We start from the raw sequence: 14,473 nt of genomic DNA on the forward strand, positions 1-14,473 counted from the left end.
TAGGACAATGACACAAGCCAATGACAAATATTGGCGGAGCTTCCATGCTATACTCCAATAAAATATGTTGCAGAGCAGCGCATGTGCTGCCCAGGCTCGACCTTAAAACCTTGGCATTTGTAATGCCAATTACTCATCTCCAACAAATGCGAGACCTGTTGCATTTGCAAAGCTTGTTAATGTACTTCCACCGCTGCATACAATCCTCACTTAGTGCATCTGTTGGACTACAGTTAACAAGCAAATCCTGGGACCTACCGAGACTATACAAGTACCGCCAATGTGTGCACACACGCTAAAAAACCAAAACTGTCAAAAGGTGTTGCAGGCCCTAGAGTGGTGTAACGCAAAATAATGGGCCCCCCTCAGTAGAATGTAATGAGGTGCTCCTGCAGTCGCCATGTTTGAGGAACCATCTCTGGTGCAGATCTGTTGACCATAGAACTACTTGAAGTGGTTTCACTAGTTCACAGTTCCTTGAGCCACATTACAACTACACCAAGTACTTCAAACTGACTGACTATTGTAATCTCGAAGTGGATGAAAGTATTAATGAGGAAACATTGTGCTGAAAGAATCATGTAAAACATACCACATCTGAAGACCATCACAACCGATCACTTCCACTGCGCAGCCCCCAAGAGAAGACACAAATACACGCTTCTCTCCCAAAAGCTCTACGCAAATGGCTTTACCCAAATTGTTCCCAACTTGTGCTACTGAGGCATAGCTGGAAGTCAACCCCGCTGACATGTTCTGTTCTCATGTCAGTGGCATCACTTCACCACTAGCGCCATTACAGCAGCGCTGTGCTTCAGGAGGTAACGAAGAGCGCGACTCTGGTTGGACAATTGGACTCTAACAGAGAAAAGGGCTTAAACCAGCTGTATTAAGGGCACCTGGATATAGATTCGTCATTGCGTAATAAGTAAGCCACACTGGTCTCTTCTATAGCCCTTAGGCCATAATAAGGATGCTTCAAAGCACTAGGTATTGGAGGAATGTGAGAGGGAGGATTAGGAGTCTTGCAGTACTCTAAAACAGGATTTGGGTGGCATAACCTTTGCAAGAACACCCAAAATGGCATTTTCCTATCTACCCTATTTCCTGTTCCTTCCTTAGAATGTCCGGTCTCTCCCAGTGCTTCGAGGCAGCTCAAGCACTATTTAACATTCAAAAGTGACAATGAGAAAGACTACCCGCAGTGAAATCTTCAAACAAATTAGATTCATAGGGTAGATGGGAAAAGCAACAAACTTCCAATGCATTATAATTATAGGGTTAAAAAACACTTAAAGCCATCTCCCATCCCATAATTGTAATGCGGCAGAGAATAATGGAAATATGCACAATGTTATGAGTTATGCTCTAAAGCCAGCATTAGTGAAGCCTGTTCAAATTCAACAATTGCCACAACGAGCCATGGTCCTGGTTAATAATAATAAAGAAATAAAGAACAACTCGGTGAAATGCCCCAACTAAAACGGCATAAACACAAAAGAAAGCAAGAGTGGCACAAAAACGAAAACATCTAAACACAAACTGCATCTTGTAAACTTTAATAAAACTCTTTCCTCATAGTTCGAGATGTCTGTTTCAAGGCGGATGTGACGCTATCAAGGTTACCTACCACATCTGAAAGACAGTGTGAGGTAGGCATTTATATTTTACACATTGAAGATAAATATGGCTGTTTTCAGCAGGAAATATGTAAATTCTGACAAACCAAAGGCCCCAGTGTCTACTAAAAGGTACAAAGGAGACCATAACAGACTCTAATCTGTAACAAGCTGCCAAACAACGGACAGCGGGAGGGGGGCGGCAACAAAGGGAACGGGGAAACAGACAGCGGGAGGGGGCGGGAACAAAGGGAACGGGGAAACAGACATCGGGAGGGGGCGGGAACAAAGGGAACAGGGGCACTGACAATGGGAAAGGAGGAGAGGATGGAGAACACACTCAACGGGAGGGGGGGCGGAACAAAGTGAACGGAGAAACGACAAAGTGAACGGAGAAACGGACAGCGGGAGGGGGGCGGGAACAAAGGGAACGGGGAAACAGACAGCGGGAGGGGGCGGGAGCAAAGGGAACGGGGGCACTGACAATGGGAAAGGGGCGGGAGGATGGAGAACACTCTCAACGGGAGGGGGGCGGAACAAAGTGAACGGGGAAACGGACAGCGGGAGGGGGGCGGGAACAAAGGGAACGGTGACACTGACAACGGGAAAGAGGGCGGGAGGATGGATAACACGACCAAAGGGAGGGGGGCGGAACAGGAAAAGAAAATGCCAACACTTCCAAACTCAGCAGCTAGTGGTGAACGGCGGTGGAAAATAAACAAGGAAGTAGTCCCAAATTGAGTAGATAATGCGGAGCAGCGGAACTAAACTGTAGTTGGTCAGTGCTGCTTCCTGCTCAAAGGAAGCAAAACGGAAGTGACGTTTCGGACCACCAGCCAATACATGAGCTACATAAAAAGAGCAATGCCAGATGTAACCAATGGCAAGTGACAAAACAAAGTGAGATGCAATGGGTGGAGTTTCAGTAGTAATACTTATTACTTAATGCCTCGCAGAGGCAGCGCATGCGCTGCTTTATGCGAGACCTAAAAAGGGAGACACGTACTGTAGAATAAAAACATTGTAAATATCTGCATGTTAAAAGAAAAAACTCCATGATTGCCTGGATCAGTAGTGGGGTTCTTCGAAGTGAAGTGCAAAGTGTATTTTGATACAAGCAAAGTCGAACAAAGTTCCAGAGCTTGCCATCAGCGAAGGTTGCAAGGTTTCCTGGTTTACCTTCGCCCGAGCTCATTTTTTTTCAGCGTAAAACATTTTCATGCTAATCGACCCCAACCAAGATAGAAAATGAGTGCAAAACACTCTTCGGCGTTACCTTATGCGAAGCTTTACTATGCAACAGAGAAAATGTTAGCAAAACCCGTCTATGCGAGTGCTCCTTTCGCAGAGTTTTCTATAAACAACGGTATCGAGCACGGAACAAAACAACGACTTCTTCTGCGGAAGGATTTTGTTAATGTTAAATAAAAATGTGTGCGGCAAACTGTCTAAAGAGTAAGTAAGTAAATCTTTTTTATTTGTGCATGATTAATTAAAATCTTTACAAATCGGTTAAAAACATTGTGAGGGAAGATTAAAAAAAAAAAAAGTCAGTTAATATGAGCAACAAAAGAGTAGAATTTTCCAGGCAAAAGTAGGAATAAAAAATTGCAGGCTTCCTGAAATAGGGCACATTGCACCACACTTCAGGAAGGCAGCAAATAAATTAAAACAAGTACTACTTGCGCCTGCCCAGCCCCTGTAAATGTGAAGAAACTACTCGACCTACCCATGCGTCCCGCTCTGCTGGTCTGCCCTGTTTCATTGAAATGTAAGCTGGCGGCGCAATGGTGCTTTGGGAAAATTATTCACTTCTTATAGATGGAAACAGAATTAACTGTTCATTTTGAGCTTTTGCCTGGAACCCAGGAAGTTTAACAAGACTTGAGCGGTTCTTTTATTTACTTGCTTCCCCGTGAAATGGATCCAAAAAAGAAGAAGTCCGGAGAGGTGCGCGTGCGCCACAGCCAGACGTGACTTCAATTATCGCGCCCGTGTCTGGGCACGATAATTGAAACCACATGACGGCTAGTGCGGTAATAGACACCAATAGGCCATGGGCGGAGCAATGCGCCCGCCTTTGGCCTATTGCGTGCTCTGTTTGTGAAATACACGCACGAACAAGCCAATCCCATAGCACAAAAGAACAAGCATTGGCATAACCAATAGGTCTCGCCTTTGGGACCTTATAAGTGTTTAGCCATGCAACAGTTGCATAACTATATACTTATAAGGTCCCAAAAGCGAGACCGATTGGCTATGCAAAGCGGCCGTGTGGCCGCGAAAGTGAAAGTGATCGCGATCGCGATCACCATCATACATAAAAGCGGCCACGTGGCCGCGAAAGTGAAAGTAATCGCAGTGAAGCGCGGCGCGCGCATCCGCGCACATGCACTGTAGCTCTAGGCTGGCCTGGTAGCACTTTTTGGAGCCCTCTCAATAAGTCTCGCCTGACCAGCGCATGCGCTGGGTTAGGCGAGACCTAGAAAGCACATGCAGGAGCATGTGCAATTTCTAGGTACATTTTGAAACCCCCTACAAAAGGGCTCTCGCTACACGAGCCCTAAAAACGACTGGCAGTAGAGGCCATATACTCTTCAATGGACAGGTGACCAACCGAGGCGGGCTCGGAGGTGAAACTGATGATTCCATGTCGAGGAATAGGATACAAGGATGCCCAGGCTAATATCTGTATGTTTTGTTTGCGTTCTTAGGCAAAAATCAATAAAAAGTATGGTAAAAATATATATGTTTGTTGTCATAGAAATGTCTTTGTGAGTTTTTTAAACAACTGTACGTAAAGGAAATTAATCAAAACATATTTTAAAGATGTAACTTTATATTTGTGGCAGAAAAACAGGAAACTATTTTAAAGGAAAATTGAAATCTGTCGTGATTAACACTGTTTTTTTCTTGGGTGGGACCACATCATGTATCATATACAATCACATGGGAAGGGATGTTTTGAGAGACTCATAGCAGCAGAGATGAGATCCAATGGCGTACATATCCAGCCTTCTGCTCGGTCAAGTGAATGATTCTAAACACTGTCTCATCCATAAGCAGGTCTTACAGTGCAGCACTTTTTGTGACCTAGTTGAACAATCAAGTGCCTTATTAAAACTCCTTCATCTTCACTGGCAGCTGCTGGGGTAAGAATGCATTGTTATATATAGGGTCGGATTGGTAAGGCGGGCTCTCAGGCAATGGGCCGGTATCCGAGATCCGGATGCGGGCCACTCTTATGGCAGATTTGGTCTGTGTCGGTGCAGTTCCGATGTCTCCAGTGGGGGCCTGAGCGGCCTTTGGGGAGAAGATGGGCCTCTGTTACTGTCCTTTTACCTACTGGGGCAGAGGTCTTATTCCCAGTCTCTCGCTGGGTTGGCCCGTTAATGCAGCAGGGGCGGGGCCTGAGCAGGAGTGGGCTCACTTATATTCAGGTGTGGTTGACCATAGTGAACTAATCCGTAAACAAAGAGCCCTTGCAACATTTGCATGCTTGTATCTTAGTGAAGTGAAGAAAACATGCCGCTTTGATAGAAGCACCCTTCTTTCTTCCGTAAATGTGTGCCACTTTTTAGGTCTCGCCTGGCGAAAGCAGCGTATGCGCTGCTCGCGTCAGAGGGACCTTTTGGAATCGATTCTCCGCCGAGAGCTCATGCACGTGCCTGCATGGACAAAGATGGCTGCTCTCGCTATCTGTCCATAGCAGACAGCATGCGCGGGTCCCGTGGGACAGTGGACAGTCTGCCGCCATCTTGTTCACGCCGGCTTCCTTCAACTCTGGCTCCAGCGTGCTTTCACTTTAAACAGTGCACGCGGTTGTATGACATAATTTCGACAGACAGAAAATCGACCTACAAATATATCACAACAAAAATATCAATGTCAAGAATATCGACATCCTATCTACAACATGGTAAGTACAAAAATATCGAAAATTAAATATCGATGTCAAAAATATCGTTATTAAAAATATCGTTTTTATTTTACTTTAAAAATATATGTAAAATAAACCAAATTATACTTAGAAATTAAATAAACATAATAAAATATATTGTATAATATTTAAAATGTATAATTAATATATATAATTTAATAAAACTTTAATTAAACATATACATATAATATATAATATATATACTTACTTAATAATTAATTTTACTAATAATTTCTGTAACGTATAAATTATTACATATTTTTAAAAATTACCAATACATCTATACACATAAAATAATAACATTAATAAATATTTAATAATTACATATAGCAAATAATAATCAATATTTTTAATATGAATAATTTTTATTATTAATGATATATTACAATAGCAAAAATAATACAAAACATATGAAATATCAGACACAATAAAACTACTAGTCCAACTCCAACAAAAACAACAGTAAGGAAAATGTTGGATACCGCAGGGGTAAAAATTACTATTCCAACTCCAAAGAGTGCAACAGTAGGGAAAGCGTTGGATAGCGTAGGGTTAAAATTACTATTCCAACTCCAGAGAGTGCAATAGTAGGGAAAGCGTTGGATAGCATAAAGGTAAAAATTACTATTCCAACTCCAGAGAGTGCAACAGTAGGAAAAGCGCTGGATAGCGTAGGGGTAAAAATTACTATTCCAACTCCAAAGAGTGCAACAGTAGGGAAAGCGTTGGATAGCGTAGGGGTAAAATTACTATTCCAACTCCAGAGAGTGCAATAGTAGGGAAAGCGTTGGATAGCGTAAAGGTAAAAATTACTATTCCAACTCCAGAGAGTGCAACAGTAGGAAAAGCGCTGGATAGCGTAGGGGTAAAAATTACTATTCCAACTCCAGAGAGTGCAACAGTAGGGAAAGCGTTGGAAAGCGTAGGGGTACAAATTACTATTCCCACTCCAGTAAGTGAAACAGTAGGTAAAGCGCTGGATAGCGTAGGGGTAAAAATTACTATTCCAACTCCAAAGAGTGCAACAGTAGGGAAAGCATTGGATAGCGTAGGGGTAAAAATTACTATTCCAACTCCAAAGAGTGCAACAGTAGGGAAAGCGTTGGATAGCGTAGGGGTAAAAATTACTATTCCAACTCCAGAGAGTGCAACAGTAGGGAAAGCGTTGGATAGCGTAGGGGTACAAATTACTATTCCCACTCCAGTAAGTGAAACAGTAGGGAAAGCTCTGGATAGCGTAGGGGTAAAAATTACTATTCCAACTCCAAAGAGTGCAACAGTAGGGAAAGCGTTGGATAGCGTAGGGGTAAAAATTACTATTCCAACTCCAGAGAGTGCAATAGTAGGGAAAGCATTGGATAGCGTAAGGGTAAAAATTACTATTCCCACTCCAGAGAGTGCAACAGTAGGGAAAGTGTTGGATAGCGTAGGGAAAAGAATTACTATTCCAACTCCAGAGAGAGCAATAGTAGGGAAAACGTTGGATAGCGTAGGAGTTAAAATTACTATTCCCACTCCAGTGAGTCCAATAGTAGGGAAAGCGTTGGATAGCGTAGGGGTAAAAATTACTATTCCCACTCCAGAGAGTGCAACAGTAGTGAAAACGCTGGATAGCGTAGGGGTACAAATTACTATTCCCACTCCAGTAAGTGAAACAGTAGGAAAAGCGCTGGATAGCGTAGGGGTAAAAATTACTATTCCCACTCCAGTAAGTGAAACAGTAGGGAAAGATCTGGATAGCGTAGGGGTAAAAATTACTATTCCAACTCCAGAGAGTGCAACAGTAGGAAAAGCGCTGGATAGTGTAGGGGTAAAAATTACTATTCTAACTCCAGAGAGTGCAACAGTAGGGAAAGTGTTGGATAGCGTAGGGGTACAAATTACTATTCCCACTCCAGTAAGTGAAACAGTAGGGAAAGCGCTGGATAGCGTAGGGGTAAAAATTACTATTCCAACTCCAAAGAGTGCAACAGTAGGGAAAGCGTTGGATAGCGTAGGGGTAAAAATTACTATTCCAACTCCAGAGAGTGCAATAGTAGGGAAAGCGTTGGATAGCGTAAGGGTAAAAATTACTATTCCCACTCCAGTGAGTCCAACAGAAGGGAAAGCGTTGGATAGCGTAGGAGTAAAAATTACTATTCCCACTCCAGAGAGTGCAACAGTAGTGAAAACGCTGGATAGCGTAGGTGTTAGAACCGGCGGTCTCTAGTTGGCAGAGGTGTACACTTCTGACAAATAGGGACCAACCAACTCTAGTCAGGGAAAGGGGATTACACACTCAGATAACCCCTGCTACCCCCTTGGTAGCTTGGCAGAGCAGACAGGCTTATCTCAGAGGCAGTGTGTTAAGCATTTATGACCACATACAGTAATAAAGTGAATACACTACAGATGGACACGACACAGAAGTTATTATAAAAATAGTATTTTTATATAAGGCTTAGCACAAGACCAAATAACGACAAAAATATACCACAGTCTTAATAAATACTCTTTGGAAGGAAAAATAATAGTTCAAGTAAGGTTTCTTCTTGGCAAATAGTTCTTTAGCAAAGTATTCTTCTGAGCACAGTTCTTTGGCAACAATGTAACCCCTACAGGAGTCACACGACGTCGAGTCTACAAGATTCCCAAGGTTCGGCGTCGACCGCGAGGAGCGCTACGTCGAGCCTGGAGTTGCAACAGACCCCACAAGTACAGTACCTTGAGAAACGAAGAAAACGATGATCCACGGCGTCGAGATGTCGGCGTCGAGGTCGTCGTCGATCGTGCCTCGGAGTCGGGTCAATCCGCAGCGGCGTCGAGGGATGTCGGGCCGGAGCAGCGCTCACGGCGTCGAGAAGGCGTCGAGTCGATGCGATCAGCAGTGGCGTCGGGACGGGGTCGCTTGGAGGTGGAGCCGATACTCACTCCTCACTGGCGTTGATACCGGCGTCGAGACGGGGTCACTTGGAGCCGGGGCCGATACCCACTGCTCACTGGCGTTGCTGCTGGCGTCGAGACTGCAGATTTTCCCTTGTGTACTGGAACCAACACTTTCCAGCAATTCAGCAATTCAGTAGATGGTGAAGTCCTTTGGCCCTGTGACTTCAACAGGAGACTGGCACTCTTCCAGTCCTTGGAGATTTTCTAGCAAGTGTTCAGAGAGTACACACCAAGTTCCTCTCTCCTTGTTCCTTGGCAAAAATAAAGAAGCAGCTTTCAGGGTCCTCCACAGCAAAACAGCACTCTGGCAGAAAGGGGAGGCAAGTCCTTAGATCAGCAGGCTTCTTGTCCTTGGTACAGGTTTCCTTGTCAGAAGTGATCTGAGTTCTTGGTTCAGGGGTCCTTCTCTTATACCCCTTTTTCCCTTTGTTCCCTTTGTCCAAGCAGGGCGATTCCCACCATCTCAGGTTTTGTTGTGGGTGTTGCCAGGCAGAGGCACCTGGCCCATTCACTGAGCAGGGCAGAGTCCTCAGCCGCCCAGCAGGAGGCGGAGCCAGTATTGTCACTGGCAGGAGCAGGGCTATCAGTCGCCCAGCAGGAGGCGGAGCCAGTATTGTGTCAGGCAGGGCAGGCTACTCTTCCCTCACTCTACGTGTAAACGCCCCATTCACCCCACACTGACTCACTCAGACCTCTGGAGCCACCCAGCCCCTGACACACACACCAAACCAGCAGAGACCGGTAGATAGTTGGACAAGAAAATAGCCACTTTCTAAAAGTGCTATTTTCAAACATAGAATTTAAAAACCATCCATCCTAAAGGGTGTGTTATTAAATTCTGAGTTCAGGGATACTAAACTCGACTTGCTACCATGCTCCCTGAGTCAGATAGATTATAATGGAGTTAATAATCAGTCTGGCCTATTGGAGGCAGGTAGCCCTTCAATAGTGAAAAACGAAAATGGCTGTAATTCACTATTAGGTCATGCCACACACGTCAGGGCATGACCTACCTTTTACCAACAATGCACCCTGCCCTAGGGCCTACCATAGAGGTGTCTGAAATGTGGCAAAGTGAAGGTATAAAGACTGGTAAGTAGGTTTCCTTACCAAGTCGACATGGCAGTCAGGGACTGCACGCAGGCGCCGCGGTGGCAGGCCTGAGACACATTTTGCACGCTGCTTCTGTGGGTGGCACAACCAGTGCTGCAAGCCCACCAGCAGCAGTTAACTTACACGCCCTTGGCACACGCAGTGCGCTAGACTAGGGTCTGAACAGTAAGTCAACCAAGCCAATCATGGTAACACCAATCAATGTAACAATTTAACATAGGGAGCACTTGCACTGTGGCACTGATCAGCAGTGGCACAGTGCCCAAAGCAATAATCCAGCAAAAACATCGTAAACAGAGGAGGCAAACAGAAAAAAATGGAGGAGAGACTCACGCCAATGATGCCAGGTCTAACAGTAGGGGTACAAATTACTATTCCCACTCCAGTAAGTGAAACAGTAGGGAAAGCGCTGGATAGCGTAGGGTTAAAAATTACTATTCCAACTCCAGATAGTAAAACAGTTGGGAAAGCACTGGATAGCATAGGGATTCTATAAACTTAATAACCAATTAAATAATTAGTTATAAAAAAATAGCATATTAATAATTAATTTACAAAATATGTATTATTAAATACCAATTATTTAAAATAAATATTTGTATAAATAACTTTAAATTACATCCCACACTATTCCCCCTTTAACACACAACTCACTACACATACAAAATACACAATACATTTAAATATCAGTTTATCTATTATTTACAATTAATAATACATTCTTTATAATTAATATACTTATTATTTACAAATTTATACATATTAACTACCAAATTACAATTATTCACAAATTAATTATTAATTAACAATACATTACTTAGCAATAACAACAAATAACATGGAATAATAAATTATTTTTATTTACTATATTTAACGTACTAATAACAATTAAATACCAATTAATAATTAATTATTATTAATTACAAATAAATAAAAATTATCAGTAATTATTTGAATGTAATTACATCCCACCCTATTCCCCTATAAACCCACAACCCACTACACATAAAAATTCACATAATTAATTGAATCATCAATTAATCACTTAATACAATTAAATCACCAATTAATTAGTAATTAACAATTGATTAATTAATAATACCAATAAATAAATATTAATATTAAACTAATTATAACTTATATAATTAACCAATTAATAAAATTAATTTACAATTAATAATTAATTAACAATTAATTAATCAATTAATATATTTAATTAACAATTAGTAATTAATTAACAATGAATTAATCATAAATACCAATTAAACAATATATATTAATTAATTAATTATAATTAAATTACTTCCCACCCTATTCCCCTATAAACCCACAACCCGCTCTGATACCAAAACGCTAAATTATATTTTAAATTATTATTAATCTCTAAACATTTATTTTTAAATGTATTAAAATACATTACAATAATCTTTAACATACAAATAAAATACATATTAAAAAACATTACACTAATAAAATATCGATATTCTTGGCATCGAAATTTTTGATTACGATATTACTTACATCTATATTAATGACTTCGATATTATTAACTTCGATAATACTTACCTTGGGGTCGATATTCTGTCCATCGATATTCTTGACTTCGATATTCTTTACCTACGATATTTACAACTCGATATACTTGTAGTTCGAAATTAAAAACTCGATATTTAGACTGCTCACCAGTGCACGCGCGCGCGCGTTACGACCCAGAGTTGAAGGAAGCCAGCGCTGGGACAGTGGACAGTCTACTGTAATCTGCGGTTTCCTAGAGCTATAAATATCAGCAGTTATTATTTTACTTGCCTGTTTTTTTACGTTAATGAGGATGAAATTCTAAGACGGCCTAAAACAGCCTCCTCGAGATTCGCAACCTTTAGGTTATACGCCCAGTTCTCAGCAGCAGATGCACTAACCTACCGAGTTAAGCTAGCTTCGTTAAGTTCCTCGCACTGTTCAGTTTTCATACTGAGAAAACGATGATGAGGGACAGCTATCCAAAGGCAGAAAGAAAACGAACCATTTATGTCTACAGGGTCTCATAGCTGGGTGTGTATCAAATGGCACATTTTAATATTCGCCTCTATACGTAACAATTGTTCAAAGGTTGGGTGGAAAACCGACTTATACATAAGACCCTTATATTTTTTCGAAACTAGATTTTGTAAAATAAAATCATTCAAGAAAGCATTAACAAGCTCTAGTGAGGATGACATTCTAAGACGGCCTAAGACAGCCTCCTCGAGATTCGCAACCTTTAGGTTATACCCGCAGTTCTCAGCAGCAGATGCACTAACCTACCGAGTTAAGCTAGCTTCGTTAAGTACCTCGCACAGTTCAGTTTTCATACTGAGAAAACGATGATGAGGGACAGCTATCCAAAGGCAGAAAAAAAACGAACCATTTATGTCTACAGGGTGTCATAGCTGGGTATGTATCAAATAGCACATTTTAATATTCGCCTCTATACGTAACAATTGTTCAATGGTTGGGGGGAAAACAGACTCATACATAAGACCCTTATATTTTTCCAAAACTAGATTTTGTAAAATGATATCATTCAAGAAAGCATTATCAAGCTCTCGTAAATCTTAATTCCAATATTTTGGTATCCCTTTTATTGCTAGTGTGTGCACACCTTGCGTAAATAAAACATCGAAGCAAACAAAGACACGGTATGGACAGGAACAGTCTAATTTTAGGTTGTAAAACGCCAATTGTTGAATTAAAATGCCCGCTTAGCTGAAGAGGTAGTTGAGGGTTACAAAGGTTTTAACTATTCGGCTTTTAACGAGTGACTATAAAAATATTCATTTGACAAAAACGACATAAAGGTAGTTTAGGACAGCATTATCCGTGTGCATATCCATACATTCGCAGAGCTCTTCATTTGGCACATATCTGCTCACAGTTCGGAAAATAAAGGGGGCAGGCACGAGATTGAAACGTTGCTCAGGATTACACAATGTGAAGCCGGGATTAGAACGCGCGTCTACTGGATCCACAATCTATAGTTTTAATTTTAACTCTGGTCCCATTGTGTGCTCACTACGGTATGTGGGTTGTCCACACTGGTTTCTAAAGGTACGCTCTTTCTTGATAACACACACACTTTTTCTCAATAACACACACCCTTTCTCTCTCTCTCTACACACACACATGTGTGTGTGTGCATGATTGGATTCTTTTATTTCAAATATGCTCAACGATTTGAGGATCGTTGAAATTAATTAGGATGCAGTCCCCCTTTATATTCTTTGCCAAGTGGCCCACCCATGGGACCCTTCTTACCGTAAGTATTTTACTACTTTTGTACATTGGCAATGGTCTATTTTTGTTGAGCCAGTGTATCACCCTGTTCCTGAGAGTTATGGGAGACTCAGATTCATTTTTGCCCTGTTCTGGAACCCCTGCCAGAATAACGACATATGGGGCAGTTTCAGGTGGTAAGTTGGGGATATTTGCCCTACTTGGGGACATAAGTTTTGGAGTCCTAGCAGCGTCTTTTAGCTGGGTAGTGCTAGGGTGTCTAGAATTTCTGTGGGCAGGGACCGAGGTAGACTCTTTGGTTGCAATTGCTAATTGACATTCTGAGGAGACTAGTGGATGAATTTGGGGGGCCACCAGGTCCTTATCTGCTCTAGTATTAACCGGGACGTTCAGTACCCCTAATCTCAGAATATTATTTTGGATATTGGTCAGGGCCCCAAGGCTGCATTCAATCCTGGAGAGCTGCTGTTCAATTTTAAGTATTCTATCCTCCACAGGATGAAGCAAAAGCCTGATGGCATCGACAATTTCATGTGTATTTGATAAACCTGGGGTCCCTCTCTTGTCTACTTCACTTTGCCCCCCTATAGCATCCTGACACGATGGTATAATAAGTGAAGAATGTGGTTGGAGAATGGCCTTATCTAACGAAGCCAACTGTAAAGGCTGTTCGGGAACAAACAAGGTATTTTTCAATGGGCCATGATGGTTTATTGTTTTTTGATTTTTTTTAGTGATCTTGCCCTTCCCACCCTTAGAAGATATACACCCAGGTTTGATTTTAGGAATTGCCCCAGGGTTTCGTGCGCGCAGCTGCCTAATACCGGGCTCTGGGACAATACTAGTAGGAGACGGTAACAGTCGAGGAGAGGCTAACAAAGAGTCAAGGGGCAAGGACTGCTCCTCCATAGAGACAGTAACAACTGATCCACTAGATGGCAAGTCCTGGGTGATGAAATCCACATCAGATCGAGTAGTGGTAGCAAGATCGGGATTGTGCTGGACAGGAGAGCGGACATTGGCAAGATAGCCCATGGAGGACCTCCTAGCTGCTGCGAGGTCCTGCGAAACACGGCGTTCCAGGAGCATAATTTCTTTATCAATGACACATTTAACCTTGGTGACAAATTGGTCCATCGTTCCCGTAAGATATTCGTTGCCCACTCTGCTTTTACGGTCTTTAGATGGCATAACGAGAGTCAGGAGGGCAGTTAGCAGAGGAAGGCCAGACACCGCAATAGTCAACAAATAGCCGATAGGGAAGACTAGGTTAACAAAAAACTGTGCAATCAGCCCATAAGAATGCAAAGACCACAGTACCTTGGGATGAACGATGATGGTATGGCGGTTTTAAGGGGGGTTGCCCCGCCCCGTCAGCTCCAGTCAGTGACGGGTAAGGACGGGCCCGCCCTTGGCCCGGGCTTTGCCCGGGCGCGGCCCGCACACATCCCGCGCAGCGGGTCTTCCTCCGAGGCTTTAACCCTCCCCGGCGCTGCCTGATGACGCGGTAGGCAGGCGCCCGGGAGAGGGAATGATGGGGGCGGTAGTTTTATGGGTTTCTCCGCCGTTCCCCTCACGGCACTGCAGCAAACAGGGCAAAAGTTCC

Source organism: Triturus cristatus, chromosome 3_1 (genome assembly GCF_964204655.1).
Source record: "Triturus cristatus chromosome 3_1, aTriCri1.1, whole genome shotgun sequence".
NCBI lineage: Eukaryota > Metazoa > Chordata > Amphibia > Caudata > Salamandridae > Triturus > Triturus cristatus.